The sequence below is a fragment of the Myotis nattereri genome (assembly GCF_964212035.1).
Source record: "Myotis nattereri genome assembly, chromosome: 5".
In the NCBI taxonomy this organism is placed as follows: domain Eukaryota; kingdom Metazoa; phylum Chordata; class Mammalia; order Chiroptera; family Vespertilionidae; genus Myotis; species Myotis nattereri.
The window spans coordinates 56,671,714-56,690,342 of NC_138080.1; the positions used below are offsets into that span (position 1 = coordinate 56,671,714).

An 18,629-nucleotide genomic window follows, 5' to 3' on the forward strand; every position below is an offset into this window, starting at 1 on the left:
CCTAGCCAGGGTCGAGAACCACTATGTGCATATGTGGCCCCCAGTTTGTAGCATGGAGTCCACAGCCAGTGTGATGGGTTCTAATCCTGGCTAATCGCTCCCTGCCTGTACACAGTTAGGCAAAAGTTACTTGACTGTTCCAAGCCTCAGTGTTTTTATTTGTAAAATGGACATAATAAGAATATTCCATAGAGTCATTGTCCTAGTTAAATGAAGTGATCCAGTAAAATTCTTAGCAGTCTTGGTTTATGGTAATTGACCAGGAAATAAATACTATTTCCTCTTATTTGACTATTTCTACACATCAGGGGCCGGATCTGGCTTACTGAATGTTTTTATGTGGTCTGTGAGCCAAGAATGAAATGGGAGGGCGGTGACAGGAAGAAAGTAGGATGGATCAACAGATAAATAATATTCTGTGATACTTAAAAAAATACACGAAATTTATAATTCAGAGTCTAAAAGTTTTTATTGATTTTCAGAGAGAAAGAGGAAGGGGGGGGAGAGAGAGACAGAGACAGAGACATTGATTTGTTGTTCCACTTATTTATGTATTAATTGATTGATTCCTGTATGTGCCCTGACCAGGGATTGAACCTGCAGCCTCGACATATCAGAACAATGCTCTAACCAACTGAGCTACCTGGCCTGGGAGAGTATATCAAGTTTTATTGGAACACAACCATGCACATTTGCTTACATATCTTCTGTGGTTGCTCTCACAGTACAATTGAGTAGTTGTAACAGAAACTGTCCTGCAAAACCTAAAATATTTATAATTTGGTCCCTTTACAGAAAGTTTATCTAGCTCTGCTCTCCGTCCTTACAGAGCTCAGAGCCCAGCAGGTTAATCATACCCTTTCTCAAATGGGCCAAAGAATGAGGAAGCCTTTTTGCCTTGACATTCTTAGAAGTTTTTCTGATGCCCGGTGTTATTTTCCAGGATATGTCAAAGGAAGCACAAATGCAATAGCTGTTTTAATCCCGATGCTACAAATGCACATCTTTGGTCACATGTGGCATTGCTGGGACTAGAGTTAATAAATTACTCCACCCTTTTACCTTTTTGTATTGTTTGTCCGCAGCATTTGCTTCGCAGAAGGAAGGCCCGGGTCAGCAGGTCAGCGTCCGTCAGCTTGCAGGGCAGTCACAGCGGTTCTCAGCTAAACGCCTCAAGGGCATTTAATAACATTTGCAGCTTAGTGAACTGGAATGGTTTTCCAGAGAACTCAGTCAATTTGAATGTTTTTCCTGATACTCTATGAAACACCGGAGGCGTACAGCACTGAATCCCAAGGACATGAGAGTAATGAAATTCAGGGACATGCCTGGATTCTAGCACCCCATTTTGCACCCTCATACCCTGAATCAGGTTCATATTATCTACCCTGGTGCCAGTTTCCAGGATTTGTTGTGAATTTGTAGGCATAAAAATAAAAAGTCCAAATATAGAAGGCCAAGTTCCTGCCCAGCCATGCTCAGTGAGGAGTTCGCTCCTCACTCCAATCCCCCATCGGATGTTAAAGGCTGGATGTGGCTCCAGCCCCCACACCTGGGTTCCCTTGTCCTTTGAAGGGTCTTACACTGATTTTCCCGATTGCAATCCAGCCTGTTGAGGTGTGTTGTTTGGGGGGGAGGGGGGATTAGTTGCCAGCATTCAAAAATCAAATTTCCTGTGAAACATGGACGCCCAGCCTCTCCCTCAGCAGTGGAGAATCTGGCAGCACCTCCGCCCCACATGCCTAATGCCAGCAGTTGGCAAGCCCCAACCAGCAGCTGGAGCAGCTGCTCTCTCCCAGAGCCAGGGCCTGCTTGCTGTCTCCTGTGGCTTCCCTCCATTATCTTCCAGCCTCTCATTATCTCCCACCCCAGCCTCCCGCAGTTCAATGGACCTCACCTTTTCTAGATGGGGCCCAGGTAGCTAGCTCTTCAGGAGAGTCTTCATATGGTTACTTTCAGTTGTCCACCTGAAATACTAAATTATGCTCACAGAGCCCAAGGCATTCCGTTTTAGACCTAGACTATGATTTGGGAAATCTTTCTGTTTCATTTGTTTCTAGCGTTGAAAACAACTACCCAAATTATTGTGGAATAATTTTTCTGTAGACTTTTTACAGCAGAGCAAATGAAAACAACCAAGACAATAGGATGTGTTGACATGCAGAAGATCTGGCTTGACTCAGCACTCAGCTTTACCGTCCATATTAAGGCTGAGCTGCTTGCACACCCACTCTGCTCAGCATTGTACTTGGCACCTTAAATATGTCTTTTTTCTGTTCTTTACAGTAATTTAGCAAGGTAGTTTATATTTTTACAATGGCACAGATAAATTGACCCAGAAGAAGTAAAGTAACTTGCTCCAATTCACACAGCTAGTGACTTCAGCTAGTGGCTGATTTTACGATGGTGCAAAAGTGATGTGTATTCAGTAGAAACTATACTTCAAATTTTGAATTTTGATCTTCTCCCCAGGCTAACATATTTACCTCTTGTGATATTGGGTAACAGCACCAAGATGATTTCGCCCAACTGTGGGCTAATGTAAGTGTTGTGAGCATGTTTTAGGTAGCCTTGGCTAAGCTATGATGTTCAGTAGGTTAAGTGTAGTAAATGCATTTTCAACTTAATGATTTTTTAAAATTTATTTTTGTTTAATTACAGTTTACATTCAATATTATTTTTATTAGTTTCAGGTATATAGCATACTAGCTAGACAATCATATACTTTACAAAGTATTTCCCCCAATATTTCCAGTACCCACCTGGCACCATACATTGGCATTATAATTTTTATTATATCCCTTATGCTGTATCTATATATTTTCAACTTACAGTGGGTTTATTGGAATGTAACCCCTTTGTTAAGTCAAGGAGAATTGTGGACAAATTTGATTTCAAATCCAGTTCTCCTGATTTTTTAGCCTAGCATCTCTCTGTTATCTCTGTAACCTTGGGTTAAATTCTAGGTAGGAAGGAACTATTTCCCTCCAGCTCTAAAATGATATAATTTCCTAAAGTAAACAGACAAGAAACTCTCTATTTTCCTCTGTAAGAAATAGAGATTTCAATTCAATGATTCCAGGTAGTACGTAGTATTCAGACATCAAAAAGAATGGTTTGCACCATCCCCATGCCTTTCTAGAGTTCAAGGGCAAGTTGCAAAGTATTCCACAGACAGCCATCGGGACTGCAGCGTCATGACATATTCATTATATGGCTTTACTGCATGAAACAGAATCAAATTACAAAGATCTCATTTGCAAAAGTTCTAAGAACCTTGCATGCCCTGTTGAATAAGATTTTATTTTAGCTTTAATCAGAATTCAATTTAAATAATTTAGAGTGTTTTTAGGCAGAATGGCTCTCTGAAATCTAATGTCTTTTTTCCTTAAACTATTAGATTGTATTGACTTAAAGGTTGAGTACGTGTGAAAGACCATATCCTTGTTGCATAAAAATGCTCAGCTTTAATTTCATATGGGATAAATTTATTGAGTTCAGAGTACTATAAATATTAAAGTGGAAAGCTGGTTCGCTTTAGTAAGTTATCATGTAAATCCAAACCTACAGAAGAATTCCATAAGTTTTAGGGGTCAGTTTCGCTCACCTTGTGTTTGACATTCCTTGGGCGTTAGAATCAAGCCTAATAATTTCTACTTTTCCTTGGTTTGGGCAATAATTGTCTTTATTAATATTTTTGATATCTGTATTATATTGATTTTTCAGATTAATTCTATGACTTCATTGGAGTTTACTGTACACTTAAGTGATTTGTCGTGAGTCCTATGCAGAAGGCACTGCGTGTGCTGTGGGGCATTGTTGAGGCAGCTGCGACCCAGGGAGGGATGGTCTTGGCTGACAGAAACCATCAATGTCCTTCCCTCTTCCTTCTCAGCTTGTAAAAATTGCATTTCTCCTTTAAGGCCCAAGTGAAAGATGGCCTCTTCCTCAAGCCTCCCTGATCACCACTTGCTATCTCCCCTCCTTCCCTCATTAATTTTCTCCTCATAACATTTTTCAATTTTAATGAAATGTAATTGACAAAAATTATAGTATATTTAAAAAATACAACATGATGATTTGATACATGTATAGATTGTAAAAGGATCCCCACCATCAAATTAACACATCCATCACCTCTTTTTGTTTTTCGTTAGTTCTGCTCTCTTAGCATGGTACAATACAGTAGTGTCAGCTATAGCCACCATTACGTCCTCAGACCTTATTCATATTGTAGCTGCAAGTTTGTACCCTTGCACCAGCTTCGCCCTGTTTCCCTCTCCACCCAGCCCCTCGCTAGCAACCACCATCCTTCTCTCTGTTTCTATGATTTGACTTCTTTTTGATGTTGTCATTTCATATATAAGTGATACCATGTAGTATTTGTCTTTCCCTGTCTGGCTTATTTTACGTAGCATAATGCCCTCTGGGTTTATCCAGATTATCACAAATGGCAGGAATTGTGAGGCTGAATAATATTACTCTGTGTATGTATCAAGGTAGCTGATATATACACACATGTATCACATTTGCTTATCCATTCATCTGTTGACAGATACTTAGGGTGTTTCCATACATTGGCTTGTAAATATTGCTGCAATGAACACGGGAGTACAGATATCTCTTGGAGATAATGATTTCATTATTTCATTTCCTTTGGATATATGCCTAGAAGCAGCATTGCTGGGTCATTTAGTAATCGTATTTTTAATTTCTTGAGGAACCACTATATTGTTTTCCATAGTGGCCGTAGCAGTTTATATTCCCACCAACAGTGCACAAGGGTTCCCTTTCCTTCACATTCTGGCCAACATTTATCTCTTTCTTTTTTAAAATAGCATCCTAGCATCTTATACCTTAAAATGAACTTAATATATTTTATCACCATTGTGTGTAGTTTTGTGAGCGCCTATGAGCAAATACTTTCTTACACCCCATTGTGTGCTCAATCAACACATGCCATCACACAGCAGGTTTTATAAAGGGACAGAGTCTGGAACGAGGCAGTTAGAAAATATGTTTGTTTTTATCACAAATCATTTTGTATCATAGGATTAAACTATGATTCAATGAGAATTAATTGTTTCTCTTGTTGCACATGACTAAAAATATTCAAAATGTATTTTTTATTTAAATGTTCATTTCATTCAAATGAACTCTCTCATGGTCAGGTCTTTTCTTGGCCCCCTGCATATATTTGCATTACTCTATAGTGATAGGATTACTGATGAGTCTCTGGAGGGAAGGTTCTAAACATTAACTCCTACTACTCTGCCAGCCTGGGCCCTCAGAGCCGTGGGAGGAAATGCAGCTCACAGCACAGGCTGGTGCATCCTCTGAGACCAAGGCGTTCCTGCCCCAGGCCCGAGGCTGTTGCTAAATGGGACACTGGAGTTCTTACTCCTGAGAGGAAGGGTGTAACTGCCCTACCCTCGGATGTTTAACACTTGCGGTGTCCTACGCACCATGGGGCTCTATTGATGCATAAGACCTGCTCCCTGCCTTGCAGGTGTTCTGATATAGACAGGAAGAAATGACACCCTGCCTTACAAAGGGAAGGAAGCGATAATTGCTGGTAAGAATTTGCCAGGGCAATAAGAACATAGAGTGGGAGTAATTTTAATAGCGTATGGTATTCTTGCACATCTTAATTGAGATAATAGTGCTGTGGGGCCCAGCTCATAATAGTTCTCAGCCAATGTAGGTTGGATGTTTCCGAGGGTGTTTCAGACGCAGGAGAGCTATCATTCAAGGTCAGTGAAAGTTTCAGGAAAGTTGATACTGAGTCAGGGTCTTAGAGAGGGGCCTCAAACGAGTAGAGAGGGTGTCAAAGTGCTCTGACTTTAGTCTCTAGAAGGGAGGAAGAATAGGCTGATGATAATGGCCACGCCTTCATAATACAAACAATTTCATTAATTGATGGTTAGTTGTTATTATGAATAACAAAACAAAATCCCCCAGAAGATTGAATCAGTTCAGCTCTCTGTGCACTGCTGCTATCTGGTGAATGCCATCCACCTCATTTTGACAGATGGAATTCAGAGCTGGGAAAAACTAGGCTATTTTTGGCCTACAAGCTGCAGTTTGTTTATCGTCCTCCTGCTTCCTACAGGCACATTATCTCATGTAACTTGATCTAAGGTGTTAACCACAGAGCACCTCTTTAATATTCTCCCAGTGAAGCCACAGCTTATCAAGTGTAATAATCTCAGGGTTTTGGGGCTTAAAATATTGCGTCTAGATTTTGCCCACCACATTTAGTCAGTTTTATAATTGCAGCATAAAGATAAATACACAAATGACCTCCTTAAAAACTTCTGGGCCTGCAGTGCGCAGGGAAAAAGGGGAGTGAAACTTTCAATTCTACTTTTTTTTTTTTTTAATCTTGAAACACCTAATGAAGATTTCTAGATTTGTTTTGAGAACATAGCTTTGATTATAATGTGATCTCTTGCTAACTTTCAACACTGTTGCAGTTATTTAAAATATATGTATGAATACATATCTATACACGTATGTACACAATCTTCCTTTTCTTAGGCTTTTATCTCCTAGGGTACTTTGCTTAGAAGTATTTCCAAAAAAGTAATTTTCCTTATCTTTGGCTATGTTTCTCATCAAAGGCCATAGTGACTGCTTTTTAATTCTCTTAACTGATTTGCAATTCCGAGGCTCTTTGTCGGGTGAGGACGGGGATTACAGCTTGTTGTCCTTTCTTTAGCAGTTTGCTCTTCGTGTGGCTCTGCCAGTTGCGCTGTGTACTTACACAGGAGGCAGGGTGAGTCTGCATTGCCCTGTTTACTGCCTAGTCCTTCTAGTGGTGACTTCATATCTTTTCCTTCACTCTTCCTCTCAAGACCATAGAAACAAAGAGATAGAGAGAGCAACACAATAGAGATCATCCAGTCCCATCTCTGCATTTTATAGGTAAGAAGAGGGATTTGGAAAGGCTGTGACTTCACCAGGATGACCAACAAGGTAGTGATTTACAGAGGAACCTATATATGAAAAAAAAAAAATATATATATATATATACACACACACACACACACACACACACATATATATACATACACACACATACATATATATATATGTATATATATATATATATATATATACATATATATATATGAAAGTAATAATTTATCAGTATTTGTGGATAGAAAGGCTTAAAATCCACATTGTGATTGCTTTGCACTGTTATATCTCAGGGTTTCTTCATTTTCATGGTACTGTCCTTATGACGTAGCTTAGGACAAATTGAAATAAGTTCAAGAGTCAAAGGGGCATAGTAATCCCCAACCTCAGTCCAGGCAAGTGGTTGGCAAGAGGCCTCAGAGACCATGTAACAGATGGACCAGGGCATAAAAATGAGAATCCAGGTAAACAATTGGCATGTTGGAGCTATGCCCATGGTTTGTGGAGCTTCAACTGTATATTACAGGGACAAAGGATGGGGACCAGTAAGGGCACACCAGCAATGTCAGACAGATGCCTGGGAAAGCAACCGAGATGGAGACCAAAACCAAGGCCAGCCCTGCTTCAAGCTGCAGTTCTTTTTCCCCATTAGGAGTTTGCATAGAAACACTAACAAATGAGGAAGCTGAGTACCTTGCTGTAGTGCTCTGGGCTTGGGTCCATGCCCCACTGGAGAGGATTTTAAAATTTCAGAGTCAGCCAGGCATCACACCAAGGCAGACTTCCATCTGCCCACCTTCACTTTCTGTTAGCAAAAGGGACCATCCTCTTGAAGTAGACCCTCCAGACGCTCCTCCACAGAGCGGAGTATGCAGAGCAGAGGGCCTGGCTTTGCTGACTTTGTGATCTGGGGCCCGGTAGGGAAACCCTTGTCCCAGAAGATAACATTGTGCAGCTTGGATTGTGGAGTAGGAATAGGGAAGGGCTGGAACATTCTAGGAACTTCTAGCCTTAAGATGAAACCTGAAGGTGGGAGACCTGGAGGACCAGGGAAGGGCCCAGACACTTAAGGGCTGGGAGCAACTGCCACAGGCCTGCCTAGTTTTTCTGAATGAGCTAAAAATCAGCTGGCAGGTTCCAGTTACATAAGACACTAGAAAGAATATGTGTGTCTCGCTCTCCTTTACAGATGACTGCAATGATAGGCAATCCATTTGTAAATCTATGTATTTTCTTATTGATCAATAAAGCAGTTTTTGTATGTTTCTCATGACAAGCTCTTGGTTTTGAGAGAGAGAAAAAAAGCATAGTATAGTTGCAAATAAAAATGTTATTTATTTCCATATGTGTCTTAGCTCTTCTGTGTAAGAGAAATAGTGACAGGAATCAGAGAAAGAAAATATGTCTTTGGAAATTAATGAATGCAATGATGGGACCAACTGGAAAGGCCTGGGATAGTAACCTAGTCCTGGTCCCCAAGGTGGATCAAGAACTGGACCATGGACACAGGTGCCAGCAGAAGGTACAATCCAGAAGACAGAGTGAGAAGCCCATGTAATCTGGGCAGGACATCATGAGTGTTTGGTGCAGAGGAGACAGGTGGGCTCTCGAGAAAGGCAGGTGTCAGAGCCCAGTCTTGGGAGCCAGGGTGTGGGGACTTTGGTTGTATAAGAATGGGGGATACTGTGCAAGCTGCTGTACAGGCAGTGGGACGCGGGAAGGAGGCATAAGCCCAGTTAACAGAAAGCAAACCTGAAATACAAGCACAATTAGCTGAAAAGTGACTTACACAGGGGTCCAAGATTTGTAACGGGGACAAGATCCTTCCTGTTCAAAGTCAAGATTGGGCTGGGCAGGACCAAACACTGCCCTAAGGGAGAGGTGCCATCACTGTCCCGCGTACAGATGGGGGCACTAAAGCGTCATGAGGCTGGCTAGCCCAGCTGGCACAGGGATGGAGCGGTGAGGCCAGGTGGGAACCAGGTAGGCTGCTCCAGGCACAGGGCTCTGTTTCTGGGGAAGAGCAGAAGGTTGGTGGGACGCCTGTTGTGTTCCAGGCACCGTGCTAGGCTTTTTAAACAGACTGTTGCTTTTAGTCTTCATAATCCCCTGTGAGATACATTTTTTTACCCTAACTTTATGGATGAGAAGATACAAGGTTAAATGGCTTGCTCAGCTTTACATAGCTGATAAGTGACCGAGTCTGGGTGGAACCCACATGTGTCCTGCCCAAAGCCCATTAGGACATTATGAACTACATTGGAACTTTTCTTGTACTGAGTTTCAGCTGTAAATAAGGGCTAAGCTGTTTTCTAAATGGGAAATGCTTTGATTTTAAGAAATTGAGTCAAATGGTCAAATGTACAAGGTTAAAATGTGTAAGAACAAAGTTTTCTTAGAAAGCTGGAATTAGATCTTTATGTGCATGTTAGGATTGCAGGATGACTTGGGAGAGACTTGCCCAGTGAGCGGGGGCTTTTGTGAGACCGGGGTTCAATTTTTGTGTCACCATTGGCTGTAGGAAGCACCATGGACAGCTGCTCATTTCCTTGGCCAGACCAGGATGGTAAATAGTACCTCTCAAAAAGGTCGTCATAAATGTTAAATATGATCATAATATAACTTTCCCAGCCTAGGAGCTTACAGTGTAGTCTATACTTAATACATGTCAGTCCTCTTCACTTCCATGGCATGCTGTGCCACATTCCCAGGGCTGCTCTGGACAGCTTATGATCTGGTCCCTCATCCACCCCTCCCTTCTCATTCTCAGCTGGCAGCTTGTCCTGCTTCATACAATGATTTCCCACAGTTTCTCTCTCCTCCTCCCTCTCATCTGATTCCAATCTTCAACTCCAGGTTCTAGTGTACACAGACTTACATCTTGTACCACTTTTCCCTCATGAGTACAAGAATTTTGATTCAAACATACTAATATTGTGAGTCATTTCTATTGGGAATAATTGGACAAAGGGGACTGGCCTGTTTAGAATGTTAAAAAAGAAAATATTTACTCTGCTTTGGCAAGCTAAGTAGGTAACTCCAAGCCTGCCATTTTTATCTCAAGCATACCCATTATCTGCTTCTTTGAGGTACTGATGGGGCTTCAAAGAGGCAGAAGTCAACAACTTTGTTATAAAATCGAAAAGGTGTGAAATATGACCAAGGAGGACCAGAAAGAAATACGTGGTTTTAGCTGTTGTCACTTGGATAATGAGTGGATGTTGAAGCAATTAAGATATGGAAAGAACACATTTGGGGCTAGGGAGTAGCAGAAAGGAGGTTGATGGATGGGAAATTGTCCCTCCTAACCACCTGCTTCCGAAAAAGTCATCTGAGTTCCGAGCATGAGTCCAGGATGTCGTCCTCTGAGCTGCCAGAGTGAACTTCCTGGAACACCAGTTAGCCCTGGAACGGCTTCCCCGTTGCCTAACACTCATGTCCAGACTACAGAGCATGGCATAGCAGGTCCTCACAGTCCCACTTGTACTGCCTCCACATGCACTCCCTGTGCTCCAGGCGCACCGAGCTCACGCATCTCTAAATAGATGATACCCTTTGACAGCATTCCTTCTGCAGTTTGTTCTTTCTCTAGTAAGAAAACTCCTCTGACTCCCTTTCCATCAACAACCACCCCTCAAGAAGCTGGCCGGATGTTGTTTCTTCTAGGAAGATCTTTCTGACCGCCGAGGCGATCCTGTCCTCTCCCGTGTCCCTGCCGCAGGCTGCCCCCTGTGCTGTTCTTGCCCTGGGGTTCGAGCTGCATAGGCCCCCTGTCTCCCACACTAGACCACGCACGGCCATGACGGATAGGAATTGGTCTCATTCATGTCTAATTCATGTGCTGATCACAGTAACTGGCATGTAATAGCCACTTAATAATAATTTGTTGAATTAATTAGTAAAAGAACAGACAGATTGCACTGATAGGGCCGAACTTAGCAAACAGAATATATTTATTGTAGTTAAAGAAAAAAAGTGTCCCAGATACAGGGATGCTGACAACGGTGGTTGCCTTTAGGGAGGGGAACTGGGTGGCTAGGGGATCAAGGAGGGAGAGAGAATCTCTTTAATATATGCCCCCTAGTACCTGAACTAGGCTAATTTCGTGTGTGTGTGTGTGTGTGTGTGTGTGTGTGTGAGCAAAAGTCCTCATATCAAATGGTTTCACAGTATTTTTCTAGCAGAGACGCAGATTGTTGCTAGACGTGTATGATGCAGTCGTCCTCTGCCACCAATGCAGCTCTTATCTGGGCTGAGAGCTGCTGGGTCCTTGGACACCAGACTGTGCCTGAGGTGGCAAATAAGGCCCACTGAGCTGTGTGGAGACCTTCAACTCGTAATAAACAGTGTGAGTTCAGTGGCTGAACAAGAGTCCCTGTGTCTGTCTGCACCTCGTTTCCTCTTCTGAGATCTCGGTGGATTTGCCGGTTGGGCAAAAATGAATGAAATGTGATCATTAAGGACCCAACACACAGACACTTTCAATTCCACAGGGCTGTGTACGTGTCTGCTTCGAGGCCTGGGGTTTAGAAGTAAGTACATTTTGGATCGGGCAGAAAGTGGTGGCTGAGGGGGTATATGAGGCTGCCATCCATGCATCTTTCAGCTGAGGCTTAGCTTGTAGGTTTGCCTCATTTCATGCAGTTTCCTCTCCCATGTGTCATAGTGGTTAGTGGTATTTCAGTGTCCGAGTAACACAGCAGCCTAAACATTTTACTGCAAAGATTCTTAAGGATACTTTTTAAATCTGTGTGGAGTTGTAGAAAGAGGCGGTGCTGTAATGAAACCACTCCAAGTACGCATCCCAGCCACGCCAGCCACTGATGGAACCTGCGTGTGCCCTCATCGACAAAACGGGCATGATATGACCTATCTTACATGGTCCACCCCCAAAGGATTTTTAAATTAAAGATTAAATTCTATGATTGGTAAAACACCTGTCACATAACAGGAATTCAACAAATGTTACTTCCCTACCCACTGCCCTGAATAACTTACTAGTTTATCTAGATAACAGATGTTTTTGCATAGTGAAGTGCAACTCTGTTAAATTCCTACTATTGAATGCGTGTGGGACGCGAGTCACTCCTCCTGAAAAAATGTTCCCTGTTCCTTGCTGATAACTTGCTTGTCTTTTCTTATTCACATCCTAATCAATGTTTCTCAAGGTTAAAAGCTTACAGCAAGCACTTGGCTTTTGCCATATAATATTTTCTTTTATTATCTTTCACTAAGATATGCAGAGCACCTAAAGCTTAACTTCTATGATAATTAGAAGTTACATATTTTCGTAAATAAAAGACGGACACCTTTCCCAGTGAGAAGAATGTTTATCTGGGAACTTTGTGCTTACCCACATGGGAAGAGCTCTTGAAGCACCACACGGGAAAAATTAAAATCTTAGAATCCTGAAAACAGAACTACAAAAGATCTGTGTTTCAAGGTGGCAAAGGCAACCTATACTTACTTCTCCAGTGAGTTTTCCCCCTGGCACTTGAAAGCATGTTAATCCAGGCTCACTCATAAACCCCAGCAGCAGGGGAGCCCTGCTCATATGGGTTTATTACGGGCAGACTGGACTGGTTCAAACCAAGCAAAGGAAGTTAATTATTTTAGCTTGCTCTGACAATGAATAACCAGTTCTTGTTGGACACCCTCTTACTCACCCTGCAACATTATAAGATGGGGTGGGGGAAGGGAAAATCACCCATCAGAATCTGCAGTGCAGGAATTTGCTGGGACTGCCCTAATCTGTTTCCCAGGTTGTTCGAACTGGTTCAAGAGCAGTTAAACAAGGTTATGTAAGTGACATGTGATGTAGCCCAAAATAGTGACTGCAAACACAGGCTGCTGTTGCTGGGCAGTTGTCAACTGCTTGAAGAAAAAAAAATCCTCTAGCAGGACAACAAATGGGTCTTTAAAAATGAAAGAGGGATTCAAACAAGTTAATTTGGAGAGCAATTTGGTGACATTGCCTTTCTGAAAATGAGTGCATTTTTTGAAGAAGGAAACTTATATTGTGCATAAAGTCTGTTATTCTTGAGTGTCCATCAGGGGAAGTTAAGTGAAGAGGACTCTTCAAAAGTTTGGTTTCCTGCTAAAGTGCAGAATCCCCATGTTTTCATGAAAAGTAACAACAACAAAACCGTCAGGCTTGCTAATGGCTTTGGGCATATAACACATTATTGAACAATATATCATTCAGGAAATGATAAACATTCAACTGTTTTCTGTTATTATCTCTTTTAGTTAAATTCTCTTATAGATTCATGCTCAACTACTACAAAAATAGGTGATATGGGTGGAAATGATAAATAATAGCCACCAATAATAGGGGGCTGTGATTTATGTTAGACCCGGACGGAATCTTAGAGCTCACGCAGTGTGTCCCCTCGTTCTACATACAGGACTCTCCATCCTTATAATGATGGAAAACAGAAATGAATATTAATTCACAAAGAGTACAGTTTGTGGTTTGTTTTCTGTTATTATGCTAGAGGCTCTTTTTTGTTTGTCCCTGGATGCGAGTATTCTTGCGTATGTTTGGGGAATCTGCAGCAGTGCAAGCTGAGTAATTAAGGAACAGAAAGGCCACTGTGTTAGATCTGATTCAGGAGAATGGCTCGGTCTCACCAAGCTTATTCCTTCCTATGCATTTCAATCAAGTAAGGTCAGTTCAAATGAACTTACGAAGAATCTAGCACAAATTCTTGCCCTATATTCTAAGGTGCTCTTTATCCCATGGGAAGTAGGATCCTCAACATGAAAAATCAGAAAGCAATGTCAGAGTTCAAACATGGGATACAGACAAAAGGCGCCAGAAGGATATTCATGCATCTTTATGGCCTGAAGAAGGCAATTCTCTTATTTGTAAAATAAAGATTTTGGGCTAAATGTGAAAAATAAAATTACATGTCACATAATATGGTAAGCATGAAAACAATGTTTTAAAGGAAAACAAGATTCTAAAATTTCTTGATAGCTTATTTTTTTTTAAAGGAAAACAACAACAGAAAAGAGTCTGAAATAAGTCTGTACTATCACAGTTCTATTCCCACAGTGACCACCACCTCAGGGTTCCCTGCCTTTCCACAGTTGCAGACCTGGGGCATCAGGAATCGGGGAGAGACATTCCAGGAAGGTGGCGGGGGAACCACAGGATCCTTGTTTCTGGATCCAGTCTTGGGAACTGGCTTGGTATTTGTCCCTGTTGTAGAGTGGCAGGGGCTCTGGTGCTGTGGGCTCTCTCTTCATCTCTAAGGCACCTGTGAAATATCACCACACCTCCCCACCAGGTTCTGAACAAGCTGAGAGACAAAACATGGCAATGGCTGGTATACGACAAAATATCAACTTTGGGGTGGGGAACTAAGTTAAAGGACATGGCTCAGTGGTCAGAGCAAGATAGGTGGCGGCCTGCTACCTAAGCTCTAGAATTAGATACAGGTAGAGGCTCCTCAAGACTGGAGGCTGCATCTGCCCCCAGAGAAGCCCTCCTCCTCCAGGAAGAGGGGACCAAGGAGGCAATCAGGTCAGATTTATTCTTCTCAGACTTACTCAGGAAAGGGAGTAGGGGGAGGGGGAGGGTGCCTGGAATATGGTATCCCTCTGAGGAGGAAACATCATGGGATGGGGGACAGAAGTGGTCCCCTCTAGAAGCCCAATCTGAGGCCCCAGGCACAGTTTCTTTGGAGAGATGGGAAAGGACCTGGGGTGCTGGACAGGGGCCAACGTCAATTCTTATTCTCTCCAGTTAGCCAACCCTTCCCCGCCCCCCTCCCGCCGATATAAAAAGGGCTGTGCTCCCAAAGTGTCTTGGTAAGTCAAAACATAGAATTTGAGGCATTCCAATTAGTCTAGAATCACTTTAATCTCCTGCCTGGTTAATGCCTGCTCCTTTCTTTAAAGATTCTAAAAGTTGTTTGTAGGTGTTCATCATAGTTTTAGGGCTTCTAGAACCTGTTTCTTTCCACGTGTAATTTTACCTGAAAACTTGAGCATTTTACTTGATAAAGGGGCTACCCTCATTATCAGCCATGCTTTTGACTTAGCTCCCAGGTGAGATAAGAGAGGAGAGCAGATTTTTCCACATAGAGTTAGGGGTGCAGAACATTGCTGTGGAGTTGAAGGACATGTGCATATCTCTATATGTCACTGAATATGAAATTAGCAGAGCCGGAGAAAGGCAGGGACAGGACTCCTTCCTGAGGTCAAACATAAAGAGGTGTTGGGAAGATGTGCTCAGTGCTGCCTCAACCTCGGGCTGACCTTCAGCTGCGCAAGGGACCGCTGGCCGCTCCCAGCACTGCCGTCCTCAGCTATAGGATGTCTCTGAGTATGGTGCAAGGGGTGCAGGGCTGACCTGTATGTCTGTATATGTGAATAGAGATACAGCTGTGCAAAGTGACCGATCATTGGAGTTTTCCCATTCTGTGAAAAATAAGGCCTGGCTCAGTGGTTGAGCATCCACCCATGAACCTAGAAGTCAGTTTGATTCCCGGGCAAGGGCACATGCCTGGGTTGCGGGTTCAATCCCCAGTGGGGGGTGTACAGGAGACAACCCGTCAATGATTCTCTCTCATCATTGATGTTTCTCTCTCTCCCACTCCTTTCCTCTCTCTGAAATCAAAATATATGTTAAAAAAAGTAAGCCACAGAATTCATTATCTTTCACACCAATAAAAATAAAGATAAAGTATCAGTAATAAAAGCACCAGTAAAAATAATGATGCAGCATTACTGTATCCGATGCCTCTGATCCAAGCTTTGCTTACGTTTGCTACACTAGCCATGCGGTTGGCTAAGAATATGATCCAGTTACTCCCCCACCCCTAAGTCTAAAATCTCACAACCTATTTATCAGTGTAAATACACTAATACTCAAGAATCTGTGCAAAAAGTTGGAAACTAAATAATTCAAAAACTTATAGGGGAAATACAAATGTCCCACAATTTTCAAGTTGATTATAATTAGTTTCTCTCATAAAAATTTAGAGGAAGTTCTAACTAGCTGGTAGCAAGCACTGTAATGGATTCTCCAAAGGAAAAAAGTGCACCTATCCACAACATGGAGAGAAATCACAGCTTAAAGTAAATGGGCTATGATTTGAATATTCCAAAATATTCATTTAAAATGAAACTTGTACAGAAGTGCTGAGTACCCATTGATGGGCACTCTGACCCTCTGCTGGACACCATGAAGAATCTGTCTGTAAGGTAATGGAGAAAGGAGAGATGTGGTACAAACAGCATACTGCCTGGCAGATACTTGCTAGTGAATAATGCTGAAAGAAGGAACGCATGGTTACCGATAAGTTAAATACATGTATGACATACAGAATTTACATGTTCATGCAGTATGTTGCATGTAGACACAAACCCATCCAAGGCCTTCTGGCTTTTAAGAGACTCACAAAAGATCCATGTGTACAAATCATTTTGCCTCATCTCCAGTAGCATACCTTTCAGTCCCTTCTCACATACACATCAAAGAAAAGAGCTCTGAGGATTTATTTGCAAAGAAGCAGCAGAGGGTTCTGGGAAAGGCAGGGACAGCTTAATCCAGGGTCAGAAAGCCAAGCAGGACCCTCTCTGTACATCTCAGTTTCTAGCTGGCATTTTCCTTCTGCATGAAGAACTTCCTTTTCCATTTCTTATAATGTGATTCTGCTCGCAACAGGTTTTCTTAGCTTTATTTATCCTAAAATGTCTTTATTTTACCTTCATTTTGATAAAGTTTTCATTGGTTATTCTGAGTTGACAGTCTTTAAAGATAGTATATGTTATCTTCTAGCTTTATTTGTTTAAATCAGTTATTACTCTTATTCTTGTTCCCTTTTGTGTAATTTTTTTGGTTTTGCTTTGACTGCTTTTAAGTCTTAATTTTTTTTTAGAAATTTCACTATTTTCTGTCACAGTGGGTTGCTTTAGATTTTTTTTGTTTGTGGTATTCTTTTGGTATTTATCTTTTGGGGCATTTGCTAAGCTTTCTGGATTTTCAAGTGGTGGTTTTATTCAAATTTGGAAATCTTCACATATTTTTTCTCACCTATTCTCTCATTTCCTTTTGGGTCTCCAACCACACATACTTTAAATTACTTAATGCCGTTCCACAGTTACAGTTTTTACCTCTTGATTTCCTTTGTGTAATTATCTGCACCTCATCATATTCACTTAGAGCCTTCATTTTTTAAATAAGTCATTAGATTTCTATAATGGTGGGGTTTCATTTCTTCACTTTGATAGATTTCCCTATGCTGTTGCTAGCATTTTATTATTATTACTAATATTTGCCATCGTGTTACTGAGAATGTGCTCTGGATTAAATTATTTTAATTGCATTAAGGACTGCACATTGTTTTTATTGAGTATAATTCTCAACCAAGGGAGTGTGATGGCACTAGGCTGAAGGGAGTGCTTTGAGCCTGTTCACTCCCTGGACTCCTGTCTGCATGTTTGCAGGGACCCTGGCCTCAGTCCTCAGACCCTTCTCTTCCCAGTTTTGCCCACTCTCCATAGGATCTCATCCAATCTCATGGCTTATTCAGGGGTGGGGAACGACCATGGGCCATATGAAGCCTGCAAAATAATCATTTGGTCTGGCCCTGCAAAGGCATTAAGGGTGAGTTAATTAAATGTTTGACCAAATATAGCAGGCTAATTTTTAAGTTGATAATTTTGCATGGTCTGAGAATGATGTGATACATATCCACATGGCCTTTGGCAGAAAAAAGGTTCCCCACCCCTGGCTTAAAATAATGGCCACAAGCTGATTCCATCTCCAGCCCAGACCTCTCCCTAACTCCAGACCTGTGTATTTCGCTGCCAATTTGACACCTGTACTTAGATACCTCTCAGGCCTCTCAAACTTGACAGTTACCTGTAAATCACATGCTCCTCCTGTGTTCTGCATCTTGATTTGTGGCATTCTATTTTTTTAATTGTTCAGCCCAAGCATCTTTTTTTTTTTTAATATATTTTATTGATTTTTTACAGAGAGGAAGGGAGAGAGATAGAGAGTTAGAAACATCGATGAGAGAGAAACATCGATCAGCTGCCTCCTGCACATCTCCTACTGGGGATGTGCCCGCAACCCAGGTACATGCCCTTGACCGGAATCGAACCTGGGACCTTTCAGTCCGCAGGCCGACGCTCTATCCACTGAGCCAAACCGGTTTCGGCAGCCCAAGCATCTTAATGCCTCTAACTACGCTTTTCCGATCCGCAAATCCTAGTAGCTGTTGCGTTTCAAATGCATCTAGACCCTGACCACTTCTCACCACGGTCACTGCTATCCCACTGACCCACCCTTGGATTACAACCTCCTCCCCTGCTCCCTTCCCTAGCCCACTGCAGTCAGTGCTCAAAACAGCAGCCAGCGGATCCTGTCAAATTGAAACCACATCAGGTCATTTCCCTGCTCAGAGCCCTTCCCGTCTCACTCAGGGTAAAAGTCAAAGTCAAATGTGACTAGAAGGCCCTACATGAGCGGATTTACCTTAGCTCTTTCTCCTCGTCTCCTCTTGTTTCCACTCAATCGTTCTCCTCTTTCCCACTTGGCTATTGCTTAAACATGCCAGGCAGCCTCCCCACCCCTGCCCCCACCTCATTCGCTTTTCCCACTGCCTGGTATATCCATACAGCACCTTCATTTCCTTCAGACCTTTCATTTCAAATCACCTTCTAGTGAGCCACCCCCCGCCGCCTGC

The 18,629-nt window shown here is 42.2% G+C and overlaps 1 protein-coding gene across 1 annotated transcript in view; it reads left to right on the top strand.

The window, feature by feature from the left end:
• Positions 1-18,629, top strand: part of NR3C2 (nuclear receptor subfamily 3 group C member 2) — a 284,982-nt gene that overhangs the window by 185,715 nt on the left and 80,638 nt on the right. The gene's annotated exons all lie outside the window — the stretch shown is intronic.